General features: G+C 53.8%; 1 long non-coding RNA gene across 1 annotated transcript; it reads right to left on the reverse strand.

The window, feature by feature from the left end:
• Positions 1 to 3709: 3709 nt before the first annotated feature.
• Positions 3710 to 7885, reverse strand: LOC131998895 (uncharacterized). The gene is made up of 4 exons (XR_009398913.1): positions 7796 to 7885; positions 6019 to 6215; positions 5377 to 5497; positions 3710 to 4892 (listed from the first exon to the last, which is right to left on the reverse strand). It is a non-coding gene; the product is annotated as an uncharacterized LOC131998895 (long non-coding RNA).
• Between the last annotated feature and the right edge of the window lie 5599 nt (positions 7886 to 13484).

Below are 13484 nucleotides of genomic sequence, written 5' to 3' on the forward strand. Positions count from 1 at the left end.
AGGAAAGGAGAACTGGGAATGACCTTACTATGGTCATCTAGTGAAGTGCTTTCTAAACCGTTTTGAGGTCAGAGATACCGCAGAAAAATCTGATAAAGATACGGATCTTTTCCCAGAAAGTACAGGTGCCCTCGTATACATGGATTTGTAAACATTTTTTCCTCTTTAGTATCAATTTTATGTATTTATTTTTAAATAGATAAAACATTTCTTTGCTACAAAATTCAGAAGGTGTCAAGGGGGTATACAGCCCTATAAGGGTTTTTTTTTTTTCTCCCCCCCCCCCCCCCCCCCCCCCCCCCCCCCCGTTCCCTTCTGGAATGCCACCAGTACTACTCAATTTTTAAAGGAGTCTATGCACATCTAAAGTTCAGCCACAGAACCTGAGATTAGAACTTAGGTCTGGTCCATCCACCTTGTAAAGATAAGGCTGCCAAGGCATAGACAGGGGGAATAAATTCCTGTGGTCACGCGGTGGCAGAACTTGGACTAGGTCCCTGTTAAGGACCAGCTCTAATGGGTATTTTCTTTAAAAAAATAAAATAAGTAAATAATAAAATAAGGACACCTGGCTTAACTGGAACAGTGTATGGCAAAAGGTGACAATGAGGTAGAAAAAGGAGTAGGAGTGCCTGCGCGGGGAGGGCTCAGTGTTTTTGCATTAACTCTCAAGGGACTAGGAACAAGCATTTATCCCTTGGTCTCTTGTAGGCATTCCACTTGGGGATGGGGATGTTCAGAGAAGTTTCTAGGTTTCTGACTGTAAAAGTGAGGGGAATCGGAACCAATGGAGTCTTAACCTTTAAGCTGTGGATCTTCACGCTACCTCCCCCTTTGCTGATAAGAAACTTCTGATGCTTTAAACAGATAAGCAACCATCTGGGCATAGACGTAAATAGGGAGAGAGAAAGATCAACCAGGACTCCTCCTGCCTTCTCCTGAGCTAATTTGGGACTTCTCTCCTTCTTCTCCATCACCCTCCTCTACTTGGCCCTCTCTCCCTGCTGACAAAGAGGGAACTGAAGGAGACAAGAGCCCCCTCCCTCCCCGCCTTGGCATCATGTGCTGGGTAGATGCCCACAAGGCCATCCAAGCTTTGGGCCAGCCTTGGAGGAGGGCTTGATGACTCCCATTTTACAGATGTGTCAGCTGAGCTCAGAGAGGTTAAATACACAAGGGCAGCCCTGTTACGTAATTCAAGTCCAGGGCACCCTGGAGCCTGGACTCTATCCCAGGACTCCAAGGTTGTTCCATGCAAAAGGTCTCTGACTTCTGATCCTGAGGGCCCAAGAAATCCAGGCTCTGAGCTTACATATCAACTGTCAGCCCTCTTTCATCTTCCAGAGCCTCTGTGTGAACCTGGCCAGTGCCAGGGAGCAAGGATGCACACAGGAGGGGCAATTGGGAACCTCCTAGGAGAGGGGCTCTGCGCTGAGCTCAGGGAGTCTCTCTCTCTCTGCCCCTCCCCCTGCTCGGACTCTCTCTAAATAAATAAATTCATTAAATCTTAATCTATCTCAGCTTTGACTGAACAGAGAGGTGGGCATGAAGCAAAGAAAGGTTCTCATTTCTCTCATTTCTAAGGCACCTTGCTCCTCTGGAGAGCATCAACCTCACAAGCCACCATCTTCTCTGGCATTCTTGCTTGTTTTAGGGGAACAGAAGTGGCAACGAACTCTTGAGCCTGGCCTGATTGTCCTGTCTCGTTGGGGCCACAGATGTGCATCCACCCTGTATAGGAGACTGTGTGTAGTGTGTATGCAGTCTGTGTTTAGTCTTGGGGTTTGATCCAGGAAAACTTACCTCTCTGTGAGCACCACAATGTGGGCCCCGAATTTGATGGGCCCCCTGTCCAGGTTAGACTCCAGAGAAGTACCCCAGCCTCCTAGCAGGTGTCCTGCTGCTCACTCCAGGCCATGGCTCTGTAGCAGTCAATTCTTCTGCACATCTGAGCATGTCCCATGCTTGCTTGGAAACCTCCGTTAGCTCCCTGTTGCCCTACAGGATACAGACCAACTCCTTGACTCCACCATTTCCCTCTGCGAGGGGGAGGGTAATTTAATTATTAAAAAGACATTACAGGGGCGCCTGGGTGGCTCAGTCGGTTAAGCATCTGCCTTCAGATCAGGTCACTGTCCTGCAGTCTTGGGATGGAGCCCCACATCAGGCTCCCTGCTCGGCAGGGAATCTGCTTCTCCCTCTGCCTCTGACCCTCCCCCCTTGTGCTTGCTCTCTCTCTCAGATAAATAAATGAAATCTTAAAAAAAAAAGATATTCCATATACATGATTAAAACAAAAAGGAAATCAAACAGCATGAAAAGATCCTCAGTGAAAAGTTGGTCAGTCTCCTTCCACTTTCAGGTCTTTAGTCCCCCTCTCCCGAGGGAAGAATTTCTGACAGTTATTTCGGGTACAGTTTTAGTATTAGAAGCACAAAGAAGCTTAGGTTTATAATACATATCTCCTGGGGATAGATCCTGGGACAAGCCAAAGATAAGAAGGAAGGTCCAAGACAAGCAACTGACTTGGGTCAGAGCCCCAGTCTGGGTCTGGGGTGTCTCCTGACCCCCTAGCTAGGGATTAGCTGTAATTCTTCATAGACTCCTGGACAAAAGGCACACGCGCGACGTATGTCCTTTGCCCACACACAGTGCACCTGCTTTGCTGTGGTGTGTTGGGCTCCTTGAGTGAGCTCCTGTGTGGTTCAGAGGGTTCTCTGGAGGGAATGGGGGTGGGGAGAAGTGGGGCAGTGGCCGCAGGGGCCAGGTATCCCCAGCAACCTAGTGTCCAGAGCCTTTCTCCTCAATAGCTGTGTCCCTTCCTCTCCCCGCACCACGACAGACAGCTTGGTGAAGCCGGCAGAATTGCAGACCAGAAACCTGTGACTAAAAGAACGAGCAAGGGAGGAACATTATTGTGTGTAACCTTTGGAGCTGACAGTGGGTCAGGCATTGTCATATCCTATTTCTCTTTCATTAGGGCTGCTTGTTGCTCTCACTCTCCTGTGACAGGAAAATACCCCCAGGAGGTGCTGTTATTGCTCCCATTTTCCAGACAAGATAACCAAAGCAGGGAGCCCTAAATACCTCGCCCCTGCCCGACCTCACTGCTGCAGGTGATTCACAGGCTCCCCTCGCCCGGGCTTCCCCACTTCCCTTCGCAGGAGCGCAGACCCTTCTATGGACGCCTGGGTTTTGTTGCGAGTTGTGAGGAGCAGGCGTCTGAAATCCCCCGGGTTAGTGGCTCAGCAGCCGCAGTGCCGGGGGTTCGGCCGCCTAGGAGAACAGGTATTTGGGTCGCCGGGGGCGCCGGGGCGACGCTGGCCGCCAGCACCCCGGGAGAGGCAGCTGTGGAATGCCGGCCACGTGAACGCGAAGGAATTAACTCTGCGCCCCTGGGTCTTGGCCCAGACGGTCATGTGACCACCTCGTACACCACCCCCACCGCCCCCACCCCCTCCTGCCGCAGCCCCCGCCCCTCCTCGTCTGATGTAGGCCCGCAGTGCTCTGTCTGGCTAGAGCCGGGCAACCGGTTCCTGACTCATGGTGTTGCCTGCATGGCCAATTAGCTGGGGGGCCAGGGAGCCCTCCGGAATTAGGATCGCCTTAGGGGAGGGGGAGAGAGAGGCGGCTGGGAGCTTCCCCAGAGAAAGAGATGCTGCGGGGTGCCCCCCCCCCCCCCCCCCGGCCCTTACCCGGGGTTAAGCTGCCTGGCCCTGCCCCAGAAGGGTCTTCATGCCATTTGGGTGAGTGGGACAACTCAGCTGGGGCTGGGGCAGGCAGGGCCGGCCCTAGGCGGGCAGGGGGAGCTGGCACCTGCAGTTGGTCATCAGCCTCAGGTACACCCCATGCCTTGTAACTGACTCCTACCTGGGCTCAGCCTCGCCCCTCCCCTGCAGAGGCAGAAGGGGTCAGCAGGTACCTGCCAGCCACAGCCGCTGCCTCCAGCGCCCTGGGGAAAGGGAGGGCCTCTGACAGCCTGCACCAACTTTTCTTAATCCCACGTGGTTCAGGTCAAGCCCTTCTCCCTGGGAAGCAGCTGAGTCAGAGCCTGCAGCCTCCTTATCCAACTTCATCTCCTGTCCCACCTGCCAGTGGCTTCCTCCCAGGGCTCCCTCTCCTCCCCACTGAGGCCAAGCGCCTGCGGCAGGGTTCCTGTTCCCTCAGGACGGTAGAGGCGACTGGAGACACCTAGAGCCCAGGCTGTCGCTAGTCTGAAAAGATTGCAGCCTCTCCTTTTGACGCTCCCAGCCCCTCTGCTAAAACACACAGTCAAGTCGGCAAGGCTCTCAGTAAGTGTGGGCATTGTCGCCACCCTTATTCTTGCTTAGTTCAGGTGCCCCCTCCCCTCCGTGCCTCCACCCCCTCTGCTGGCAGGGGGTAGGGGATGGGTAAGTGCTCTGACAATGAGGCCACAGGAGCACAGATGGGGTCTGTCCCATCTGGGGCACTGGCAAAGACCCTTCCAGAAGGTTGGGGAGAAAGGGGCTAGGAGGCGGGGGATCATGGTTCCACCAGAAAAGGGCAAGGAGTTTGGTTTGGTTTCACTGGTATGTGGGGAGAGGTGAGGTGGGACCAGCAAGCAAGGCCTCCTGAGCTAAGCTGAGGAGCTTGAAATTAATCTTGAAGGGCCTTTGAAAAAACGGTGAGCAGAGGGACGCCGTCTGGTGTGCCGTTTGAAAAGATCTTTCTGGCAGGAGCATGAGGACTAGATTAGCTCAGAAAGAGAATCAAGGCTGTGAAACCAGGTAGAAGGCCGTTGTAGGGGTGCCTGGGTGGCTCATTCGTTAAGCTTCTGCCTTCGCAGCAGCCTGGGCTCCCTGCTCAGCGGGGAGTCTGCTTCTCCCTCTTCTCTGCTTGTGTTGCCTCTCTCACTGTCTCTTTCTCTCTCTCTGTCAAATAAATAAGTGAAATCTTTAAAAAAAAAAAAAAAAGAAAGAAAGACAATTGCAGGATTCAGGCAGGAGGTGATGAAGCCAAAGTCAGGAGGGACCGTGGCGTCGGGGGAGGGGCACAGAGGTGTTAGGTGGAGAGAAGGCAGGCTCTGGTGCTAAGATGCGCTCTGGTGCATGAAGGACAGGCAGAGGGAGGAAGGAGGCAGGGGTTGCCCTCAGCTCGGAGGCCCTGGGAATGCAGCATGAGAGCAGGTTTAGGGGAAGAGGTCTGGTCCCTTTTGGACATGGGCCTGAGGTGCCATGGGCCAGCTGGGGGGAGAAGCCAGGTAAGTAGGTGGATGTGCCTGCCTGAACCCTGCAGACGGGTCTGGGCAGGAGCCGAGAGGGGTTGTCTTCCTTATGAGTGGTGGCAGAGGCATGCGTTTGGATGAGGTCCCAGGTGGGCAGAATGACAAGGCTGTGGAATACTGTGGACACTCACCTTCCAGGGCTGGGGGAGGAGGTGAGTAGCCGGAGAGGTGGGAGGGCAGCCACAGGAAGGCGTGTCCCGCCTGCCGAAGAAGATGCTGCCGGATGGTGTCTCGGATAGGGCTGGCTGTTGGCTGAGAAGGAGGAAGATAAGGCAGCAGGGAGGTCCCTGGAGACCCTGGCCCTCGCAGTATGTGCAGGATGGAGATGGAGGGTAGTGGGGGGGGGGGGGCAGCAGAAGACCCAGCTTGTCCCAGAGTCTTGGCTCTGAAGGGAAACAGAGAACTTGGCAGCCAGGGGGCAGGTGGGCGGAGTCTCTCTGATGCTCGAGGAGACAGAAGCATGTCCATAGGGGAGGGCTAGTGGAGAAGGAGAGGTTGAGTATACCAGAAGGGGGATGTAATTAATGAGTGATAGCCCCCATGGGAGGAGACTCCAGGAGAGGCAGTATGGGACTCCGCAAAGTCAAACTGGGAGTCTCCGTGCACATAGCGCTGACTACGGGCCAGGTGCTGTTCTAAGTGCTTTACATCCCCTAACCTGCTTAGGTCCGCATGATAACCCTACAAAGCGGGTGTTGTTATTGCCCACATTTTACAGAAGAAGGACCCAGACATAGAAAGGTTAAGTCGCTTGTCCAAGATTGCAAACCTACCATGCGATGCGGCTGGTGCGCCAGGACTTGAACCCAGGCACGGCGCCTCCGGAGGTGTGGCGATGTCAAGGGCATGGACTCTGGAGCCAGGCAGCCTGGGTTTGTATCTCAGCTTCTCCACTTATTTGCTTCAGCTCTCTGTCCCTCAGTTTCCCCTCCAGGAAAATGGGCATAAGAATTCTACCAAAATCACAGTGCTGTTGGGTAGATTTAAGGTATAAATGCCTGTAAAACACTCAGAGCAAGGCTTGGGGCATAGAAAGCACAGGGGGAGGGACTCGCCTGGGATGGAACTGGGTGTCTGCTAATTAGGTCGCCTGTCCTGGTTCTCAGGCCTGGGGTGTTTGACTGTAATGACTATCAGGACCTACTTCTGGACGTGGCAGAAGCTGAGAGCAGCATGGCCAGGCCGGAGTGAGTTGGGGTGGCAGCTTGCGGCTTTGGCCCTCCAGAGGCCCAGAGCTAGACTAAGACCTGTAGTATTGAATAAAGCCTGCTGGACGACTGGGTGTGTGGCTTCCCTCTGCCACCAGCCAGCTGTGTGCTCTGAAGCCGGTAGTGAACATCTCTGAGGCTGTTTTCTCGCTGGAGGATGGAGATGGAGTGACCGCATCACAGGGCGGTACGGGGGTTCAATCGGCTGCTGCACGGACAGTACCGGTTCAGAGTTCATGCTTAGCAAGTGTTTGCTGTCACGCGTGTGGTTGGGGTAGCAAGGTATTTGGCACGTGAGTAACACGAAGTCTGTGAGAGAAGAGGCCCTGCCCCTCCCTGCCACCCTGGGAATCACCTTCCAAGGAATGGGTGGCCAGCTCCCCGTCCACCATCTTTGGCCACCTCTGGCCAAGAGCTTTGCCAATTCCAGAATGAGCGGAGGGAGAACAAATCCCACCTCTGGTCCAGCGGTTGGAATTTCAAGCTGCCAGATCTAGTTCTGGGGCCGTGTGGGACCCCACTCCTTGCCCCCCTACCATTCCACACCCTAGTTTCCCAAGACCTTGTCCACTCTCACACAGGCCTCGCTCTGCCCAAAGGTGGGGCTAACCCAGCTTTCGCTTCTCTCCAGAGAGCCTCCCCCTCCAGGGGACAGAGCTCTGGGCTGCAGTCACTGTGCTGCCTTCTTTTCAACCCCCTCATGTCCCCTCCCCTTTCCTGATCCTTGATTTACCCTGAGCTGTATTAAGACCTTTAAGCAGCCCTGAGAGCTGAGAGGTTGAGATGTAAACCCCCTCCCTTGCCTGCAACCCATCTACGTACAAACTCAAAATAAAAACCTCTCTAAACCTTAAAATCAGTGTGCGGAAGTCCAACAGACTTCTGATATTTTTTTCCCCCAGGATGACTATTTCCTTGCTATTTTTGAAATACTAGGAGCCAGCCCTTTAAAAAACCAAAGCAAACCAGAGCGCTGTTGATGCCCTTTTACTGCCGGTGCCCTAAGCACATGCTTAATCTGTCTGTTGGGCCACCTGGCTTTGCCTGCCCCCTCCCCTGTGCCAGAGCCGGACAGAGGACTGGGGCATTGGGTCACTCTTCCCAGAGACTTCCCCCACCCCAACCCCGCCCCAGGGAGAGGGAAGCCCTGGGCCAATCAGTTGCTGCAGGGGAGGTGACGTCAGGAAAGCCCAGAAGGTTCCACTTCCGCCCCCGCCACGGGTGCACCCTCTCCTCCCCACTAGAGCAGCCAGGGCCAGCTCGGGCCCCCGGCCAGTCCTCCAGCTGGCCAAAGACGGCTGGGCTGCGTTAGTCCCCAGGCCTGCTGCCCCGCGCTCCACACCTGTCAGGCAGGTCTCCTGGTCCCAAGCCACTTGCCTCCCTGTTGGAGCGGGAGCCAGCAAGTGCCGGCACTACTTCTGCAGACCGGCTCTTCCAGATCCTGCTTGTAAACTCTGGTGAAAAATGAACCTCACGTGTCTGATAAGGAGGGTGCTTGGTGGGAGGTGGAGAAGGCAGGCAGAAAGCTTTGCACCGGCAGGAAGACCAGGCAGGCCTCCTTAAGCACCATCAGGGAACACCCCAGAAAGAGAGGCTGATTGTGCATCCTAGAAAATTCTAAGTGGGCGGGACCTTTTAGAGTGGTTCATTCTGCAGAGAGAAAACAGGCCTAGAAAGAGAAGGGCAGGGAGTTTCCACAAGGTGGCCACCAGACAAATGGCCGTCGTCTCAGTCCTCCCTTGTCCCTGGGTGAGGCAGGAGGAGGACAGTCCTCTACCTCCTGTCTGCTCCTCCCCTGAGCACTCCCTGACAAAGTCAGGAGATGCCCCGTATCCCCGCCTGCTCCCCCGACCGCTTTCTTGCTCAGCTGCCCCCCAGCCAGCCAGTGCCCTGCACCCGTCCAGCTTGTCGCCCCCTCATCTCACCAAGGGAAGAGACCTTCATCGAGGGTCCAGCCCGTAGGAAGCCATACAGTCTTCTCGATTAATAAACCGAAGCCAGAGGTTAGAAGGTTTCTGCAGTTAGTTTCACATTCCAGGAAAGAGAAGGAAAGGAATTGAGTGGATTTGGAGCACTTTACAAGGGCAGAGCCTTTCTTCTACTGGATTCTGAGCCTTGGAACAGCCCTTTGTGAAAAACTCTGTCCCCGAGACCAGCCCCAGAGCCAGAGTGTCAAGGCACAGGCTCAAGTCTCAAGGTCTCCTCGTGGCCATGCTGGGCGCCGGAGCCTGTCTCCCCACCTGTGTGTGCCCTTTGCATCTGCAGCACTGTACCCTACGGCCCCACTCAAGGCCATGGCCTGCGCTGAGCAGGCTGCCCTATCTCATTTCCTCCGCAGGACGCCCACGTCCGAGCTATGATTATCCCGCCTTTTCACAGACGGAGAAACTGAGGCACAGGGACTTTCCACGAGGAAGATGTGGACCTAGAATTTGAACCCAGGGTGGCAGACGCCGAGCCCCACCCTACACTTTCAGCCCCTCGTCCCCCGTCCTGTCGTCGTAGGCTTGGGGGTATCAAGCCAGCCGTTCAGAGTCTCCCGGGGGAGGGCAGGGGCTGCGGGTCCTCATTCCGAAGCTGGTGTTGACAGATGGCCACTCTGGCAAAAGGCTTGGCAAGGAGGAATTGCAGATAGGGGCTAAGGGTGCAGCTTGACATGTGTGTCTTGCTCTCTTGCCCTTTTTTGGCGTTCTAGCTTTGTTTTCCTTGCTCCGGGGGACCGACCGACTGTATGTTTCCTTCCTCCCTCAGGGCTCCCCTAAGAAAAGGCCATAAAGGACAGAAATGGGGTGTTAGGGAAGAATTCATTCAGCCTTGGGGATTAGACAGAAGCGGGTTCGAAGTTCTTCTGTATTAGTGATCTTGGCGAAGTCACTCAGAGCTTCGAACTTCTGTTCTGTGAAGCAGAAAGCATTGCACTTCCTTCCAAGCGTGATGAAGGGAATCGAATGAGATAGCAAATGATTGTGAACTAAGCATGAAGTCCTCTACTTGTGGATCGTGATGTGTTATTATCATTCTAAAGGAAGAAATCGGGGTGGGGTTAGGGAAGGTTGTTGGGGAGAGACAGGTGGTTGATAAAGTGTATTGTGTGTCCCAGAGCCCTGAGACACTAGGGACCGAGTGAAAGCAGCAGATGGGCTTTGCCTTACCTGGGAGCTGTCCTCTGGGCCCTTAGGGGTAGCAAGAAACTCACTCTGCCTGGGGGCAAAGTGGCAGCTTTGCAGGGGGAGGAAGGGAGCGGCAGGTGCTCACACCGCCCCAGGCTGAATGCACCAATGGACCCTTCCAGAGTGCAGGGCCCCAGGGCCTATTGCCAGACAGAAGCAGTGACATTCCCTTCCCAACTGATAACACCCCAAGAGGTCCCCCCCCCCCCCCCCCCGTAGAGGGGCTCTCTGACCTGTCCGGAAAGCTGACTGGCTGCACCTGTCAGGGACTTTTGTTTCCAATGAGCCTGGTAGCTGTGGGGCCATTGGGGGGATATAAGGAAAGCGCCTACACAGAGCCAGGGGTCTGTGGCTAGAGGAGGAGGACACACTCTTCCTGGATTATGTAACCATTTACCCCAGCCCCCTGCAGAGACGCACAAACAACAACTGATAACTCCGAAGAGATACTGATCTGGTTGGGGCAGGTCATTGAAACCAGGAACAGTCCCTGCCAAACAGGAATGTCCTGCCTCCCTTAGCAGAGCAGATGCTTGGGTTATTTGGGAGGAGTGAGAGTGTAATCACATTCTCAGAGTCAGAAAGCTTGGCCTGTCCTTGCTCTGCTGGGTCTTCTGGTCAGTTACCATTTATTTGGCTTTTGGAATTTGGTCATAAATAAGCCAGAATCCTCGTTGATAGGTTCAGCCTAGTGGGGAAGAGTTCCAGAAACACACAGCTTGATAGTGCAGGAGCCACTGTTTTAGGTTGGGCACTTTGGCTTGGGTTTTGACAAGTGAGTAGGAGTTCAATGAGCAGCAAGGGGGAAATTCCAGGTCTTAGTTGTTCAACGCTTAATTTAAAAAGCCACCCTTGTGCAGAATACCTGAGCGCTGGGAGGTGCTCCGGGTTTGCAGGAAAGCATGACTCAGGAATGAAGCCATTCTTGGTCTGTTGGGGAATCTCTCCGATACTGTAATTTTGGTCTCTGCCCCACTGGTCAGATCTCTAGCTCTTCCCTGGGTTCCTGGAAGAAAATTTGGCCCAAACCAAATTTTTCTCTCTGAGGAAGCCATCCTATGCCTCCATGGCTGGAGCACAGAGGTCAAGGGAGGCCGTCTTAGTGGTGCTGAAGACAGTGAATATACAGATAGGAGGCCATTGGCCCCGCCTTGACTGCCCTCTCCGGCCACCTTCATCCTCTTTAACCTGCTCTTGCCTGGTTGCGAAACAGCCCCACTGAAGCCCGACCGGCCTTTCCAGTTCTCTCGCTGGGCTCAGTGGTTCAGAGCCCAGGCTCCTCCATGGCTATCTTCCTTCATTCCCAAGGTCCTGAGCTTGTACAAATAGCCTGATGGATTCTGCAGCCCCCCAATGACTCTCAGATAAGTCCTCGTGAACCGCAAAAGTCGTGGTCCCAGACCAGCTGTGTGCCCATGTGCCCACAGGCTGTCACCCACTTGGACATGGCAGACCCTGGGTTCATCCATTCCAGGACCAGACGAACCAGCTGCGGGGCCTGCCGGTGGAGCAGGCACACCTTGTCTTTCTATGACCACAGCTCCCCATTACTTAAACAGCAGGGAATGCAAAGCCATGTGCAGATTTGGTCTCAGCTGAATTTTTTCAGTGAATTAAAGGCATAGCCAGTTATCACGTCTTACCTCTTTTATCTCTCCCTCTATTTATATATGCATACATAAAATTTATTATTATTATTTTTAAGTGGGGTCTGTGCCCAACATGGAGCTTGAACTCACGACCCCAAGATCAAATGCCGCATGCCCTAGTACTGAGCCAGGCAGGCGTCCCCGTGTCTTAACCTCTTCTCAAGTTCGAGTTTCCCCATGTGGCCGGTAAGAGTGGGGCTTCTTTACCGACTTCACCAACGGGAAAGGCAAGACACCAAAGAGTGATTTGCTCCCAGGTCCTTTATTTGCCAGATACCTGTGGGCCACCTACTACCCACCAATTTCCAGTCCAAGCACAAGGGATCCATTTGGAAGGAAGCAAAACAGAGGTCCTGTCCTCACGAAGCTTCCATTCTGGTGGGACAGATGGACAATGAGTAAATATCAGGTCAGAACATGCCAGGCGGTGGTAAGTGCTAAGAAGATGGATAGAGTAGGTGGGGGAGAGTGATGGACTGGTTGGGGAAGAGTGTTGTCATTGCGCATTCTAGAAGGCCCTGCAAGTGAGATGACATCAAAGAAGAGGCTTGATAGAGACACGAGGCAGGAGTCTTCCATGCCACTAGACGACGTCATCATAATCCCACGGTACTGCACTCAGCGCTTTAACCTGTCTGTCTCTGGCACCCTGCCGCTAGGCAGTAACTCTTTGAAAGAAGGAATGACACTTACTTATGTTGGGTTTCGTTCTGCATATGGTCTATGTGCTGTTGGCCTGTTTCTGTCTCCCCCTCTAGAAGGTCTTTTGTAACACAGAATGCCAGTCCAGGAACGTTGCTTGGGACAGACATTGGTGGACTGAGCGCCCGGCAGACAGAAGGCACGAGCCGTGGCCTGGAGCTGAGTGGGTAGCCCAGGCCGAGGGCAGAGCACATCCTAGGAAGAGGCAAGAGTGCTCTCTAATTTCAGTCGCTGCTGTTGATTTGGTGGCTTTGTGTTGGTCTTCTACGGAAAAATAATTGCAAACATCTGTATCATGTCAGCTGCTGTCCTAAGCACTTTGCATACATTAATGCATTTACACTTCGTAAAAGCCCTAGGTGACAGGTGCTATGATCACACACCCGTTGTACAGGCCAAGATTCTGAAGTGATTCAGCTAGGCTAATACTTGGCAGAGCCAGGACGTAAACCCAAGAACCTTTGTTCGTATCCTTACCCTGAAATTTATACTCCATATCCTTACCTTGATCCTTCACTCGGGGGGTTTGTACCCTCAGAGTCTCTGGGATAAGCCAAAGGGTTTTTGAGATTCAACTTCTGGAAAGGTCAACAATAAGCAAAGATTTCAGAAAAAAAAATTAATTTTAATTATGAGTCATTTAAGACATTTTTATACAACTATATGTTATTGTGAATAACGCAAAAAGCCAGGTGAATTTTTAAGATAAAAAAGGAGGCCTCCAAGAAATGGCACCCTATTGGTGGGTTGCAAGGTTTCTATCCCCAGGACCCCTCCCCAGACCCCCAGCCGAGGGTGAACTGTCATAATCTGTGACTTGTCCTCATCCCAGCTTGGGTGTGTGCACATGCATGCACCGATCTATGCATGTGTGTGCGCACACACACACAGTCCCCAGTCACTGTGACTGTCTGGACAGAAGTGAGTCATGGACCGCGTCAGACCAGGATGCAGTAGGAAGTGTTGCTTTCTGATTATTTTCTTCCTTAGGCCTGGGCTAGGGGTATGCGTTGTGGGGTGCTGGGCAGGGAAGGGGTGGGGCCTTGGCTCTTCCCCAGAGCCTGCGCAGGGCTCCGAGAGCTTTAGTTTGTGCCTGTGGGACACTGTCCTACCATACTCATCCTACTTAACACCACCAAGACAGCAAGGCAGGAGGCAGGAGGAGGCAGGAGGAAGCAGGAGGAGGCCCTTCTCATCCTCAGCACCAGAAAACACCCCACCCAGGCCCAGCGTCCGATTTGCAGAGCACAACCTTAGATGTCCCCTCCTGCGGGGTGAGAAGCGTGTTCGGTGGCGTGTGCTTTCTGCGTGTCTGAGTGTGTCAAGCCCAGGAACCAGTGTCCTCACGGCCACGTGCCACAGAAGGGCTCTCCCAGGGGAGGCCATGCCCACGGGACTTTTAAAGGCAGAGCAAGATGAACGTAAGCGGACGCCTCCATCCACTATCGACCAGGTGCTGACATGCCTCGCGGAAGACAGACCTGGTAACGAATGTGCCGGCGTCTTCACG

Source organism: Mustela nigripes, chromosome 13 (genome assembly GCF_022355385.1).
Source record: "Mustela nigripes isolate SB6536 chromosome 13, MUSNIG.SB6536, whole genome shotgun sequence".
NCBI classification, from domain to species: Eukaryota; Metazoa; Chordata; class Mammalia; order Carnivora; family Mustelidae; genus Mustela; species Mustela nigripes.